The sequence below is a fragment of the Hyperolius riggenbachi genome, chromosome 5 (assembly GCF_040937935.1).
Source record: "Hyperolius riggenbachi isolate aHypRig1 chromosome 5, aHypRig1.pri, whole genome shotgun sequence".
In the NCBI taxonomy this organism is placed as follows: domain Eukaryota; kingdom Metazoa; phylum Chordata; class Amphibia; order Anura; family Hyperoliidae; genus Hyperolius; species Hyperolius riggenbachi.
Window position 1 is genome coordinate 337,623,009 of NC_090650.1, and position 16,063 is coordinate 337,639,071.

Sequence of the window (16,063 nt, forward strand, 5' to 3'; positions counted from 1 at the left end):
TAACCTGTATGGACAGCATGATAGTTAAGGGCAGAGACGCACTGCAGAGCACTTTTTGGACAGTTTGTTTTTAATAACATGCTCCCATTAACTTGCATAAAAATCGTGTCAAAATTACTGTGATCACGATTTTTTTTTTTTTTTGTGCAAGTAAATGGGAGTGTGTTTTAAAAAAAAAAAAATGAAAATAGATTGGAAAGCTCTCTGCACTCTTGCCTGGCAGTAATAGAGTTCTTGGTTCACATCCTGGCCAGGGCAGTACCTGCTTGGATTTATATGTTCTTGCTATTTGCGTGGGCTTCCTTTGTTAGTCCAATTTCTTCTCATTTTTCCCATATCTTTTTGTTGATAACATTTTGGGGTTAAAGGACATTTCCAGGAAGACTAAAAATAAAAAAATCCACTTACCTGGGGCTTCCTCCAGCTCCTTGTAGCCGTCCTGTGCCTTTGCCACAGCTATGTTTGGCCCAAGGTCCTCTCTGGTATAGGAGGCCTACTTGCGCTCCAACGTGCGGCTCATGCAGTCGTGCTGGCATAAGCTGGACTTTACTGCACTGGTGTAGCCGTCCTGTGCCTTCGCCGCAGCTCTGTTTGGCCCAAGATCCTCTCTGGTATAGGAGGCCTACTTGCGCTCCAACTTGCGGCTCATGTAGTCGTGCTGGCATCAGCTGGACTTTACTGCACTGGTGCAGCCGTCCTGTGCCTTCACCGCAGCTCTGCTGAGCCCAAGGTCCTCTCTGGTATAGGAGGCCTACTTGCGCTCCAACGTGCAGCTCATGTAGTCGCGCTGGCAACAGCTGGACTTTACTGCACTGGTGCAGTAGTTCTGTGCCTGCGCAGTACAATCCGAGTGATGTCGGTGCCACTCCATAAGCTGCATGCTGGAGCGCAAGTAGATGCTGACCTGTTGAGATCGGCATCTGCATCGGAGAACCACCTGAGCTGCGGCGAGGGCACAGGTCAGCTGCCAGGGGCTGGAGAAAGCCTCAGGTAAGTACATTTTTTATTTTTATTCTCCCTGGACTTTCCCTTTAATTGACTCTCCTTTGAAATTGTACCTAGACTATGGCAGGGACATTACATTTTCAGACCACCTTGAAAGAAACTAAAAAAAAAGAAAAAAAAAAAGGTATTTGCCCACATAGGGGAAGCCTCTGAATGGTCCAGAGGCATCCTGATCCATTTTGGAGCCCACTGCTGCTGTGCAGGGTCCCTCCAAACCTTTCTGACAAGAGTTTTTCAAATATGTTCTTGTGGCCCACTATCCTCCATGTATGAGCGCGGTTGTACTGCGCATGCATGCTGCTTGTGCAGTAAATTGAAGCCGTGTGTTTATGGCCAGGTTTGTGCTATTGCGCAGGCACAGCTGTACTCGCGCATGCACGGTACAGCCTTGCTCGTACACAGAGGAGAGTGCACCCACAAACAACAAGAGAAGGTGGTGGGGTCAAGGAGAACACAGAAAGCTCTGGACCATTTAGAGGCTTCCCCCCAGGTAGGTACATTTTTTTTTTCCGCATACAGGTTCCCTTTAAGGGTAGTCCAGGACCTGAATTGTTTGTCTGTAAAGTTATCAGAACAATTTATTGGCAAAATTATAATTATACAAATTACTGATGTACTGAAGCCGGTGAATGTTACCCTGGTTGAATCCTAAACTACCAACATTTCATTAGTTAGATTTTCAGATCGGCTTCATTCTTACGTCCCCTGTAAAAATCTATTGTGAGAATAAACCAATACCAGATATGACACAAAAATACCAATATTCTTTTCGCATGTTCATGAAAATAATGTTAAATTCGATTTTCGAGTGAAAAGTCCATCGAAAATGTGTTTTTATTTTCAATTTTTTTGCGCTTTTTGCAAATTATTGCAGTAAAAAAATATAATTTTTCCCATATTTGCGGTAAAAATTGTCAAAGTAAAAATATCGTTTTTCTGCATTCTCGCACTTTTCACAATTTTTTTGTGGTATTGATTTTTGGTAGTAAAAATAACTTGTTTTTGCAACAAAAAAAAAAAAAATTCAAGCATATTTTTCTTGAAATATAAAAAAGCATTTTCCCTTGAGAAAATTACTTTAGCGAAAAATTTGCAAGCAACACCTTTCTCGGTATCTTCACTGGTGCACGCTGGCATTAGCATTGACTAGCTTGTGCCTCTATAAATACCTGTGACTGTTTTCATTAAAAGCCATCTCCCAGAATCCTTTGGATCGTTTTATTGACTAGCAGAGATTAAAAAAAAATAAAAAAATTTTTTTTAATCAAATTGCCACATGTATAATACCATATTTCTAAATGGGTGATCATAGCTTTTAGGTCCTGCCAATCAATACTTGATCAGAAATACCAGAATTAACCCATATTGCAAATCCATAACTTCATTCACTTGGAAGGAGACTCAGATCACCAGACACTACATTTTACAAGAAAAAGTATTATGTTGCCAATAGACCTTCATTGCTGCCACATACTGTTTTATTTTCAGATCTGCAGCTAAATTGACAAACGTGAGGTTTGAGAGAACGCGGCTGTTCCTTACTCTGCGGTATGGCAGCTTATGGTAATTTTCACAATGAATGTAGTGATCAGGCTGATTGGCACTTTATAAAAAGATGGCAATTGAGCTTTTATTGCCAATAGATAAAGGCAATTGTGTAAAATGCCAATACTTTATAAAAATAGCGACCTTTAAAGCTTATAGGCACTTTTTTGGGGAAAAATGTTGATCTGAAAAGTATTGGAATTGCATGTAGTGTAAAAGAGCCGTAAGAGGCATTTGGCACTGTAATGGCTTCCATTGGGTCTTATGTTGGAGTGGATTAAACTACAGGAGTTGGACAAAATAATGGAAACGCCTTGAAAATCAACAAACTATATTTTAATATGGTGTAGGTCCACCTGCGGCAATTACAGCCTCAATTCTCTGAAGTATCGATTCATACAAATTGTGAATTGTTTCCATAGGAATTTTAGCCCATTCTTTAGTTAAAACACCCTCCAGTTCTTTTAGAGACGATGGTGGCGGAAATTGACTTCTTACTGGAATCTCTAAAAATGATCATAAATGCTCAATAATGTTGAGGTCTGGGGATTGTGATGTTCCTCGTGCCATTCTTTAACAATTCTAGCTGTATGGATTGGGTCATTATCATCTTGAAAGATGGCATTCCCCTCTGGGGACAGTTCTTGAACCATAGGATAAACTTGGTCGCCCAAAATTCCTAAATAGTCTCGGCTGTTAATTCTTCCATGAAGGGAAATCATTGGCCCGGCGGATTTCCAAGGAATAGCACCCCAGATCATCACAGAACCCCCGCCATGTTTTACGGTTGGGAGAAGGCAGTCTGGATGAAATGCTTCTTTTGGCTGTCTCCAAACGTACACTCGGCCGGAGTTCGGAAATAAGGTAAACGATGATTCGTCAGAGAATATCTAATTTTTCCACTGCTCGAAGGACCAATTCTGGTGTCTAAACCACACTAAACGCTTTGAAACATTTGTCTTTGAGAGCAGAGGTTTTCTAATTACAGTTCTTCCATGGAATCCAGATTTGTGCAGCTCCCGGTGAACAGTTTTTGTGGAAACTGGGTTCTGTAGGTGTTCATTCAGCTCTGCAGTGATTTTAGGAGCTGTGATCTTGCGAGCTTTACTAACAATTCGATTAAGAGTCCGACGGTCTCTCTCAGACAACTTCGACTTTCGGCCACAACTGTGCTTTGATGAGGACGTTTTTCCTTCTCTTTCAAAGGCAGTCATTACTTTTGAGACAGTACCTCTTGAAATGCCAAGCATTCGGGCACCAACAATTTGGCATCTTTGAAAGTTTGAGAGATCTGCCATTTTTATAAATTATAACCAACTTTTGTTTAAATATCTGTAAAAAAAACAATTATTTTAATTAAACATATCAAATAACAAACATAATAAACAAAAACATTTACATATTTCAAGTTTTCATTGCTTAAAACATGTTCAAAGATTGTGATGCCAAAATGTTAGTGTTTCCATTATTTTGTCCAACCCCTGTACATCCTCCTATAGCATGTTTATATACTGTGCAAGGCCCTTAAACGGTCAAACAATTCATCTAGCAGCAATGTAGTTCATCCCTTTAAGAATAATTTCTTTTGTGTTATGAATGAAGCTACAATTTGCTTTTTTTGCCGCTAGTTATGCTCCTTCCTATATATGCATCCTAATGTATTCTAATAATGCCCACATATGCATTCTCCTTGAACATTGTGTCCTCTGTATTATGGATCACGTACCTCTCCTGGCTTATTTGCAACTCTAATTTTGATTTTGGAATGCATCTTCCATGATTCTTCTCTCTAGAGCCATTACGCTTCCTCAGCTCCATTCTGATAAAATTAATACTTTATGCACATGAATACTATTGTTTATTTTCTTGACGTATTCATCATGGATTAATCAAAATGATTATACAGTGTAATAAGACCTTTCTGCATTGAGCTTAATTGCCTGTTCCACCCCCATTACACAAATGGCTCCACAATCCTATTTGTGCCATCACTGTATTGGGCAAGATAATATTAGACTGATGATAATTTGCGATTACTGTGAGGTTTTTAATGGAATATTTGTATGTTAGTGGTGTCATTGAGGTACATTTTTATTTAGATCGGCCCACTTTTTTCTTTATGGAAATCAATGAGCCCTATTGGTGTCTGGTTATAAAATTTCAACAGAAGGCACTTCAATTACTCACTAGCATGTACGGGTTGTGATAACTCATCAAGTGGAAGTTATTCAAATCATTTTCTTTACCATATTAGCTATGTATGTTGCAAGCATTTTAAAAACACTGAGGGCTATATTGTATTGATAAATTTGCCAGCACTGGCAAGTTCTTAAATTAGGCAATGCCCCCATTGCCTAATCCAATTCAGTTTAACCCACCCCCCAGGCGGAGAATAACTCGCTCGGGCGATATTATCACCCTGTGAGTTCTTTTCACGCTATCCAATTACATTTTTCATGCCATGCAGACATGAGCATTAGCTTAGACCTGCAAAGAGCATGTCTAAACCAGCTAACGCACGTCGTCGCAGCTGCACCTGTTGGTCGACTTTAACAAGGAGACCCCCAGAACTCCCCGTCGGGTCGCAGCATTGGCCATTTTCATTGGCTCAGACAGTGAACCAATGGGGAGCCCTAGCAGGAGCTTCAAAGATGCTTTGCCGGGGTTACAAAGATGCTTTGCCGGGGCTTGGAGACACAGTAATTACAGTGAGAGTACACTATAATTACTGAGCAGCACCTGCGGCGGAAGTTATTCGGCGGTATGCTAATTACTACAGGGAGACCGGTGCAGCGGTGGGAAGCTTCGGGGATCTGCGGCAACCCGATGGGGAGCTCTGGGGGTCCCCTTATTAAAGGAGACCTCCAGATGCAGCGGCCAAAGATGGAAGTGATGTTTGGTGGGCGTGTGTGCATCTCTGGGGAGTGAGGCTGTGGTGCTGAAGGACAACACCACAGGGTGAAGCCATGCTCCCCATCTCCCGATAAAAGGGAGCATCGCTCAGGCTTTCGCCTGTGTGATGCTCCCTAATGATCGGCCATCCCGCGAAGGAAACTGACAGTTGGATATGCTGGTAATCCTTGCCCAATGGTAAGGTGATCAGTAGTTTGTATTTGCAAGCTACTTATCACCTGGAATAGGATATGGCCCTCAGTGCTACTCTGATTTATCTGCTGTGATCTTAATCTCTATATGTCCATGCAATGCAGTGGAATAGTTTCCCAGCAAGATCTACTGTGAATTGGATTGATTCGGCTGTATAGAAAAATGGGTTGTTCCAACCATCTACTGTACATAAGTTTCCCTATCTTTCTCACAAACACACACTTTCCATCCATCTAATGAAAGGGTCAGTTCAGTAAGCCTTACTAATGCAGCATGCCCTGCATTTCTTTCCACCTTGCCCTGCTGTTTTTCACCATGTAGGATACTGGATGCATTCAGTGTTCTTCCTAGAAATTTTCTCCAGCCGGGTGGCAGGAAAAAGTAGCTGTGACAGAGGAATGAAAGGCTTGCACAACTCTGCTTGCAGTATAGGAGGAGCAGAGCCGATGACAGCCGGGTACTCACCAAAATTAGCCAGAGCACCCGGCTAAAAGAGCCTGGGGAGAACACTGCCCTTTCACTGCCGGGTACCCATTTCCATGTGTTCCAGAACTGTAGCTCTGCTACCGCTTCTGGCAATCCTCTCTTCTGAACATCAATGTTAGCTAAAGCATGCACCACCTAGTGTTTTGTTTGTGTTTGTTTCCTATAGGCATTTTGCACCAGTGATGAGTGAAAGTATCCATATTCTTTTTTTGCATTGATTTTTGCGAACATAATGTAAAATTAGACTTTTGAGCAAAAATGCCATCAAATAATTTTGTAATACGTTTGGGATTTTTAGTGAATTTTTGCACTAAAATAAAAGACTTTTACGGTAAGATTTCACGAATGTTTCTGGGTTTTCACAAATTTTTGCATCAGGAAAAAAAATATTTTTCCTTTGACCATATTCAAAAATACAATGTATGTTTGCCAATATTTTTTAAAAAGCAAAAATGACTTCGGCAAAAATGTACAAGCAAACCTGTTCTGCACCACACAAACATTTCAGAATTCATCTACATAGCCCACACCCTCATGTGATGTTGTCGGCCTTTACAATATTTACAATATTCTATAGTTGTGCATAAGCAGGAGTATATGTTTATGTATAATTTTTATATTTTTATTTTGCACATTTTGTTGTGCAGAAAATTTTCAGCGACATTTACATAGTCATAGATCACTAAACATTAAAGTTCAATAATTGTCCCTCACAGACATTTGCATTCTTATCTTCTTAGCACAATCTAGGCCTTTTAAGGTGGCCACTAACGGTCCAATTTCTAGTGCAAAATCGTTTGAGCGATCAGAAATTCGGATCGGATTGGTTAAAGAGAATCTGTACTGAGTAGAAATATTTAAAATGAACACATGAGGTAACTTCAACTGAACATTACATAGTTACCTTGCCATCAGTTCCTCTCAGAAGCTCACCATTTTCTTCTGACAATAATCCCTTCTAGTTCTGACAATATTTTGTCAGATCTGAAATATATCAGTTGCTGTCAGGAAAATATCAGTTGCTGTCAGTTATAGCTGAGAGGAAAACTGATGTACCAGGTAAATGTCCATGTTTCCCTGTGGCTCAAGTGGGCGATGTTACTTTAACTGTGTGCTGACCAGAAAGCTGTTATGGGTAATGGCCATTTTCAAAATGGAGGACGGAGAATTCCATTGATCACAGTGGACAAACAGCATGCGGGACAGGAGAATGCAATTGATGAGTAGACTACACGGGAGGGAAGTATGACTTGTGTATGTTTATTTTGACTTTTAATTTTCAGTTCAGGTTTTCTTTAAACAATCTCAGTTGATGGGCACAATCAATTATGAACGATTATAAAAATAGTTCTCCAATGGGATTTTTGTCAAACCAAAATTTGGATTTTCTTGTTGGTTGTGATAGGAAGCAAAAATTGGTTTGTTGATGGTGTAGTGAACGATTTTTCTTCCGATTAGAATTTCTGATCACTCGAACGATTTTTTGCTAGAGGTTGGACCATTAGTGGCCACGTTTAGACTGATTAGTGGAGTATTTTTAGAAAGCTGGCCACACCCCTATGGGAAGGGCATGCAGACTTACTGTTTCCTAGATAGGATTTACGCCTACAAAGTTTCAAATATTCTAGCTTTACATTCAATTGGGAACAATACAAATATTCATGTTAAAAAAAATTATTAAAGGGTAACAGAACTGACATGCAGCAAAATCAAAGGGGCAGCAGTGCAGCATCGGCGACTGGATCTGCAAAGCAGCCGCAGCATAACATGAATATCTATTCAAGTGCCAGTCATCTCCTCCTCTTTACTGCAGCCTCTCACCACAGACTTTTTTCATAGGCTCCCAATGTCATGTGACATTCATCGGGAACCTACAGTGGAAAGCTTCTGCCTGCTGGTAGGCTGCAGTGTAAAAGAGAAGAGGACACCGCACTTAACAAGTATCTGTGCTTTACTGTTGCTGCTCTGCATATTCAAGAGGGAAGGAGAGGACAGCCCTAGGCACTTTTTATACCAAAAGAGTTGGGTGATAACACAGAAGCTGAAGTGTGTGGAGGACCTGATACTGGCCTCACACTCCTAACTGTGGCAGGGGATGGGTGGTGTTTGCTTAAAGGGAACCTGAGGTGAGAGAGATATAAAGGCTGCCATATTTATTTCCCTTTAAACAATACCAGTTGCCTGGCAGTCCTCATGATCCTGTGTCTCTAATACGTTCAGCCATAGACCCTGAACGAGCATGCAGCGGATCAGGTACTCTAACTCAGCTGACTCAGGTTTTACTGGATTGGCCATATGCTTGTTCCAGGGTTTTGACTCAGACACTACTTATTGGAGAAGATCAACAGGGCTGCCAGGCAACTGGCATTGCTTACAAGGAAATAAATATGGCAGGCCGCATATCCCTTTCACCTCGGGTTCCCTTTAAGGCTGCATATGTGCTAGAACCTGCTCTGAGGATTATACTTCTAACTCCTGCCTGTCAGAGAACAACTTTTTATTTTATAGTGTATTTTGAGAAAGTTGCCCATACCACCATAGGAAGGGGAAAGGTGAAATAAAAAAAAATAAAACTTCTCAATAGTTTATAGATTTGGAACACTGACTGTGTCTTTCAGCTGACATAATAAAAGCATTAAAACATTCTTTTTAACTTTTAAATGCAAAATAAAACCACGGAAGTTTAGAAAAAGTCATATTTAGGAGTAGGAGAATGGATACAATTGCTTAGCTCATCAGTTTTTTAGTTCAGGTTTACTTTAATGTTCACCAAATCCTCTATGGATGTTTCTCGGGACTTTTGTGCTTGTGAATAATTTGCGTATTTGTTCAAAAGAATATACATGTATAAGCATTAATTGTAGCTGTATTAAATGACAATTATACCTAATTATTCATCCAAAATGTAAATATGCATATATTGCTGTTTACCAACTAATTGTCATGCATCGTTCCGAGAGCTGCATTGAAAATTAATCTTTTATTGCAACATAGTAAGGCTTGTTCCTGTTTATATAAATGACATACATTACATTGGGTAATAGGCAATAAAGCACACTGTATTTATAGAAACCCTTGTCACACAGAGATCAAGATATATTTCTGCACTAGTTGATGCATTGTGTGTGATGTATCCAGTTCCAGAGCCCTAGCACCTTTTCTACAAAGTGCTGAATGAAAGCCGGGTGATTAAATGGCCGTGGGGACCAAAAGCTATTATCCACAAATAATGGAAGGAATGGTGAATAACTGTTTTGTGCAGTTTGTAAGCAGCAAAATGTATAATTTGTTAAATGCAAGGCCAGTAATTGCAGCAATGGGAAAACCAAACAGATCTGGGAAGATTATAGATGTCTAAATGGACTGGGGTGCAAGTGAATCAACCCTCACATTATTTCTGGTTAACGGAGGGGGTGGGGAGGCGGGGACAATTTATATAAAGATGCTTAAAGTGGTTAAAATGGCATGTTAACCATTATTAGAAGTTCAGAAACTGTGTAAAAGTATTAGTAAAAACGATCACAGGTATGTAATTTCATAAAGATTGGTTGCTTTACCGCTGTTTCATTTACAATGTTTAACATTTATAGCGGCCAAGTTGGAATATATCGTAGTTAATGATGTCGCAATGGACTCCATTCACAAAAAATGTAAAGCGTTTGAAATGACACCTTTTCTCCTCATGATATAGGCTATATAATATGAGAATTAAATTGAACCACACAATTTAGCTTTGAAATGACAGTTATTTTATAACTCCTACATGGGAATGGAATTAACAAACGTATGAATGTAAGGCAACTTTAAAATGATTAGGTGTATGGAACATCTCAGAAGCTCTGTTTAAATGTAAAGCTATTCCGAGCAGAAAATACTCAAAATTTCAATACAAACATGAGTTCTCATTTATTCAGGTCATACAAGGAAAATTAGGTAATTGGACCTCGAGAGTTTTTGTAAGTTAGAAGTTTTTCTTATCACTATTTCAAACAACTTTTTCAGTTCATCCAAAATAATTTGTTTGTAATAGTGATGAGTGATCTTTAGGAAAAAAAAGTCTCTAGTTCAAACCGTATATTACTTTGGATATGTCATATGTTTAACCTCTTGAGAACCGCATTGTTAAACCCCCTTAGTGACCAAGACATTTTTTACTAAAATGGCCACTGCAGCTTTAAGGTCTAGCTGCAGGGCCTCACAACTCAGCACACAAGTGTCCCCCCCCCTTTTCTCCCCACCAACAGAGCTCTCTTTCGGTGGGGTCTGATCGCTCCCCAGTTGTGGTTTTTTTTTTTTTTTCTTTTCTTTTTGTTTTGTTTTTTTAATATTTTATTTTTGTAATTTGCCTTTTTTTAATTTATTTTATGTTGTCCCCTCCCCCTGACAGCCAATCAGCGTGCTTGGCTGTCATAGGCTTCAGCCTGTGACAGCCCATCACTCCCCAGCCTATAGAGGGGACAGGCAGTTGAGGGGCATGGGTGACCCAACAGGGAGGAGGTGGATTTATCTACTCTACCTATGGATAACATGGAGGGTTGGGAAGAAGTAAGAGTTATGGACTAGTTATGAGCTAGGGGGCACTTAACCAGTATCGTTGTTTGTTTTTTTTAACCTGTAGGTAGCTTTGCACATTGCAATAGGATCACAAGGGTTGTGAAAAATCGTATTGTGCGTTAGCAGTGCAATGTGGCACAGAGTATATTACAGTATGCTTCACTGTAAACATGCATGTTGGTCTGGTAAAGGCACAGCATGGTCCGTGTCCTTCTGATGGAAACTGCCACGCCATTGATGTACTGATGTGAACATACCATCACAATACAGTTGCATCACGTTGTGATGCGGTTATATTGTCTGTTGCGATGGAACGCAACAAATGCAGTGTGAAATGACCCTCAGTTGTGCTTTAAACAAGCTTATTATAGCTTTGCAATATATTTACCAAATTATTCTATTTATTCTGCATCACATTGATGTACCTATGATGGTTCCCGAGTTCTCCATGTGCTCAACTGCCTTGTATTATTATTATTATTATTATTATTTGTACTGTTATTAGCTGCTGCTGAGATTGGGAGTGAGTATTCCAGCTGCCACTTGCACACATAGCCAGAGCCTGCATGACTGCATCTTACTGTATATTAATTGTAATGCTGCTGCTTAAATGTCTCTACTTTGTACACTAAGCAATATGCTCTTTCCATAGCTTCCAACAAGTTTACTGAAAAAAGGTATAGTGGCTATGTACTGAAGTTGATCAATAATTAATGGAACGCAATTACACTATAGCGTGTTTAGTGATTGCATACATTGCATATTTTTGTACTAATGCGTAGTTACTTTTTAAGCAGTAATTTTGTGTATTGGAGGGAAATTGTCAATTTTGTCAGGCATTGAGCCATTCCATACTGAGCTCTTCAGATTGTTTTTGTGTCTCTGAGTACAGTTAATACAGTACAGTAAACAAGGCTTGCATTATAACCGGAAGGTTCTGTGTGGTTCAAGCTACACTGTTTTCATTACTGTTAAGCTTTCTGAATGATTGGAATTTACATCATTATGCACGATGGCTGTTTCAGTACTAGTTGACTGTGACTGAATTGGGAAAGGATGATTGCGATTTTCACACTAATTACATTACTTGTATCTGTTATGGCCAGAACCCGAAGTCTGGTCACGTCGGGTTCTGGCTGGTCAAAACTAGAAGTGGCCACCTCACTGCGGCCAATATCCAAAATGAATTGATTTTTGGCAGCTCTGTTCCTCTCCCCAAGCTCTGGCTCCTCCCTCCTGCCCCCTCCTATAGACTTTTGGCAGTTTGGGAGACACGCACAATGCACCCAGAGTCGTTTGTCGCAGCAGGGAAGCAGAGCAGGAACGCTGCAGACATTGCTTTTGCCAGCAAACGCTCTGCAGGAATGAACATCATGAATCCCTGCATTCCTGCCGCAACAAATGACCCTGCATGCATTGCGTGTCCCCGGATGCCAGAAGTCAAATGGAGGGGGGAAAGGGGAGACGACAGAGCCACAAGAGTTAAACGGAGCCGCCAGGAATCAATTTCGGGCATTGGCCACAGTGAGACGGCCACGCCTAGTTTTGACTGGCCAGAACCCGAAGTGGCCAGACTTCGGGTTCTGGCCGTAACATATCCAAAGTAGGAGAGCTATATGAGCTATAGGGAGTCATGTTTTAAATTGCTTATGCCAGATAGTAATTCTTAAAGTATATCAAAATAATAATTTAATAATACTCTTTTTGTATTGGTGGATTGCAAATACAAAATATTTTATCTATAGAAAATATCTATTCTGCCCTTTACTTTTTTTTTTTCCATTTAGAAAACGTCTTGGGATTCATTTATTTTCTGACAGCACTAAACTGCAGAGAAGATGGTTATAAGTTCCTTTGCTGGAGACATCTAGCCAACCGTGTTTCCAGAGATGGATTTGTTCACAGCATGTTGTCTCTTAGAACACAGTTTTATCTTTATAGAGCTTAAGATATTTCTATTGAGCACAACACTACCTCCATAAATTAGTTACAAAGGATTTAGAGGATTAACTAAATTATTTGTCTGTGGTTGCTAAAACAAAATGTAATTGTTTCACTGGGTCACCATGCCTTTACCAAAACCAATAAGTTAAATAAAGATTTCTACATAAATGAATATATTTTAAATAAAAAAAACATATATCATAGTCCTGTATGTAGCTTCAAAAGTGATACAATACCAGTTTTATTGCTTCTATCACATTAGTTATGCACCAGCTGAGGAATGCTTGACTCTAAATTGTTCTATTTTAAATATTTTTTGAGATTAACATTTATATCTGACTGATATATTTTATCTTTAGGAAATAAAGTGGAAAAACTACTATTGTATCATTCTATATACACCATAAATTAAATGGTGTTCTAAAATAAATTGCTCACAATGAAATGTATTACACTATAGACTTGTGTATATTCCTATTTTTGGCACTTTTTTGACGCACGGAAATAGAATTATTCCCCAAAAATGTTGTCAATGAGTGACCTATAAGCGTTTGTTGTTATGGCTGGCTCTGACATATTTTAGGTGATAAGCTAACCCTTGAATTCCTTCCTATTTTTGAAATATGATTTTGAATGTATATTCATATGATATGAATATACTTTTTATAATTTAATAATAAATATGGGGCACCACATGTGCTTTTTTTTTTTCTATTGTTACCTTTTGTTGGAAAGTTAGATTTTTTGAGATGCATCCAAAACCTCTTTCTGGTGTGAGATCATATAATTAAAGGAATACTATCGATTCACATATTTTTTTTCAATTGACACAGGAATTGTTTGGGAAGTGCTGCTAAGTACTGGTGTATACATTTTAGTAGCAACCTCGTTGTTTACTGTTATCAAAATACTTTCAAACTTTACTGACGCCAAAACTGACGGCAGACTGAGCCATGAGGAGAGAGGAAATTCCCCTCACATTTGATCAGTTAACTCTATGTGTAGCTCTGAGTGTGACAGAGAAGAGAGCTCCCAACAGCTGCAGCGCCTGTGTCCTGTGTTTCTGACTGAAGTGTCTGAAGAGAGCAGAGGAAATGTAACTAATTGTCACAGCTTTTCATACAGTTTTTGCTTTAAGAGTTTGATATGTTTGATATTTGCTTTCTGTAGTATGATATGCAACACTGGCAGTGCATTGAAGCAGACACCCCTTCTGCAATTGATTTGGCCCAATATAGCTAGATACTACCCTCAGTAAATTGCAGCTTTTGCCTCTGATATTTAACATGAAAAGTAAGAAAATGTATACACAGCTACTTAGACATTATTTGTACATTGTCATTTTAGAACACTTGGGTATTGATAGTATTCCTTTATGAGCCTGGATAAACTCTAGAGGAAGGGTGATGTTCCTAATCTGCATTTCTCAAGGGTAAGGGTGGTGAGTATGCATATACATTTTTTTTTTCCCCTTGATCCTTATTTTCTACTTTACGAAATCCTGCACTTGATTGGCTTTATTGTCCAATTTTTTTGAGGTTTCACAGAACGAATAGCTCTCAAACTGATCTATTTGCATCTAATGTATTCACCCATCCCTGAAAAAAAATAAAATGCACAACAAAAACCCACAGAGACCAAAGGTACTGTATATACATTAAACAGCTATACTGGAAACACTAGGGGAAAAAAACTCTACTCATTTAAGTTTGCAATGTAAGCATTTTGCAAATCAGTGGACTGAGACATTTTTTAGATAGTAGCAGTCTTTGGGAAAATCCAGGAAAGTAATACATTGCTGTGGATGACTGTATAGTAATTTACTGCACATTCCCATTTTTCCATTTTTTTTTTTTTTAGAAGATGCCTTCATTAACTGGTAGAGATAAATATCAGGCGTATGTCTTGGTTGCAGGGCAGATAGCTGCTATTATGATGAAGAGAAGGCCTCATACCACTCTTTCAAATGAAACCTCACACAGGGGTGGGGGAAGGGTAACACTTTTGAGCTTTGAGTAAATTGGTCAGCTCTAACACAGTGACTAGTTGGATAAATGTAAATATTCCTGTTAAAGTTTTAATTTTTGAATAAATACAAAGATAATCTGTACTCTAAAATTCTTACAATGAAAAGCATACCATTCTCTTAATTATGTTCTCCTGGGCCCCTCTTTGCTGTTTCTTCCACTCCCTGCTGCAATCCTGGCTTGTAATTGCCAGTTTTAGGCAGTGTTTACAAACAAAAGACGTGGCTACTAACCAGCATGTTATAGTTAAGAGAAGCTCAGTCTGTGACTCATACAGAGCCTGGAGGGGGCTTGGAGAGTGTGTGTATAGCTTCTACCTATCAGATCAGAGCAACACAAGAAGATTAGATTATATAACCGAGATAATACAGCCACTGTGGAACTAGGAAAGGCTGCAGTAAGACAGACCACATTTGAACAGGTATAGGAACTTATAGGTTAGAAGAAATAGGGCTGAAAATTTTGTTACATAGTCTCTTTAAGGCAAAATTATGCATGACTGATTATTCCCCCCGTTTGAGAAATGATCTGTAGCATAGTGATGGATTGATCCATGTTGTAGCTGTCAAATTCTGTCAGATTTCGACTGAAATCAGATCAGATATTGACTGCTGACCTGCTTACAAAACTGTGCAGCCACACATAGATTCATCACCTGACTGTCGAAACGTAACCACCACTTTTGCTTGATGGACTGTCCAGAATTGATCATAAGTTAATCATGAATGTTGGCAATGAAGATAAACACATTTTTGCAGCAAGTATAAAACCCAGGAAGATCACAGGAATATCAGTAAAACAGTGTTTATTAAAAGACAGTGCACTAAACAAATATAACAGAAAACAAAAGTTTGCTTTCCTAAAACAGAAAGTATTTGCAATTATTCAGGTTGGAGTGAGTTCTGAGATGTCTCCCGGTGCATCACTGCTGAAATATGCAAATCATCCATTGTTGTCCCTGTAAGCTAAACACACCTCCAGAGCTGCTGGAATGCAATGATGTGTAAGCTTGTTAAATATATAGAGCCACAATAATCCAACATGTCTCCAGACTGTTTCGGATTGGTTGATCCTGTGCATGGCATGGATTAATGTGGCACAAGTAAACTCAGAGCAAACAATTGTTGAACAACAGAATCCTTATCTAAGCTATTAAACTAATGCAGCACAAAAATTGGCAGTCAAGGAACAAAAGTCAAGGTAGGCTATTAAAGCTGCCCTCACCATGTTGAAGTTATTCGACCTACAGATATAATACCTTTGCACGACTCCTTGTGCAGGCTTCAGAAGTACTTGCATCTTTGAGTGGATCCATACTGTGCACGCACAAGTTTGGGTACAGAGATGTGCGGTGTGGATGCACTCATCTTTGGTAAAACTCAGGGACGCTTTCTGAA

The 16,063-nt window shown here is 39.3% G+C and overlaps 1 protein-coding gene across 5 annotated transcripts in view; it reads left to right on the forward strand.

Moving 5' to 3' along the window:
- Positions 1–16,063, forward strand: part of SNTG1 (syntrophin gamma 1) — a 781,246-nt gene that overhangs the window by 98,855 nt on the left and 666,328 nt on the right. Inside the window, exon 1 of one of the 5 annotated variants that reach the window (XM_068237372.1) lies at positions 14,061–14,080. The exons of the other annotated variants lie outside the window; for them this stretch is intronic. The gene's annotated coding sequence lies outside the window, so the exon portion shown is untranslated. Of the gene's footprint in view, positions 1–14,060; positions 14,081–16,063 lie in introns of those variants that run through there. 5 annotated transcript variants of the gene reach the window in all.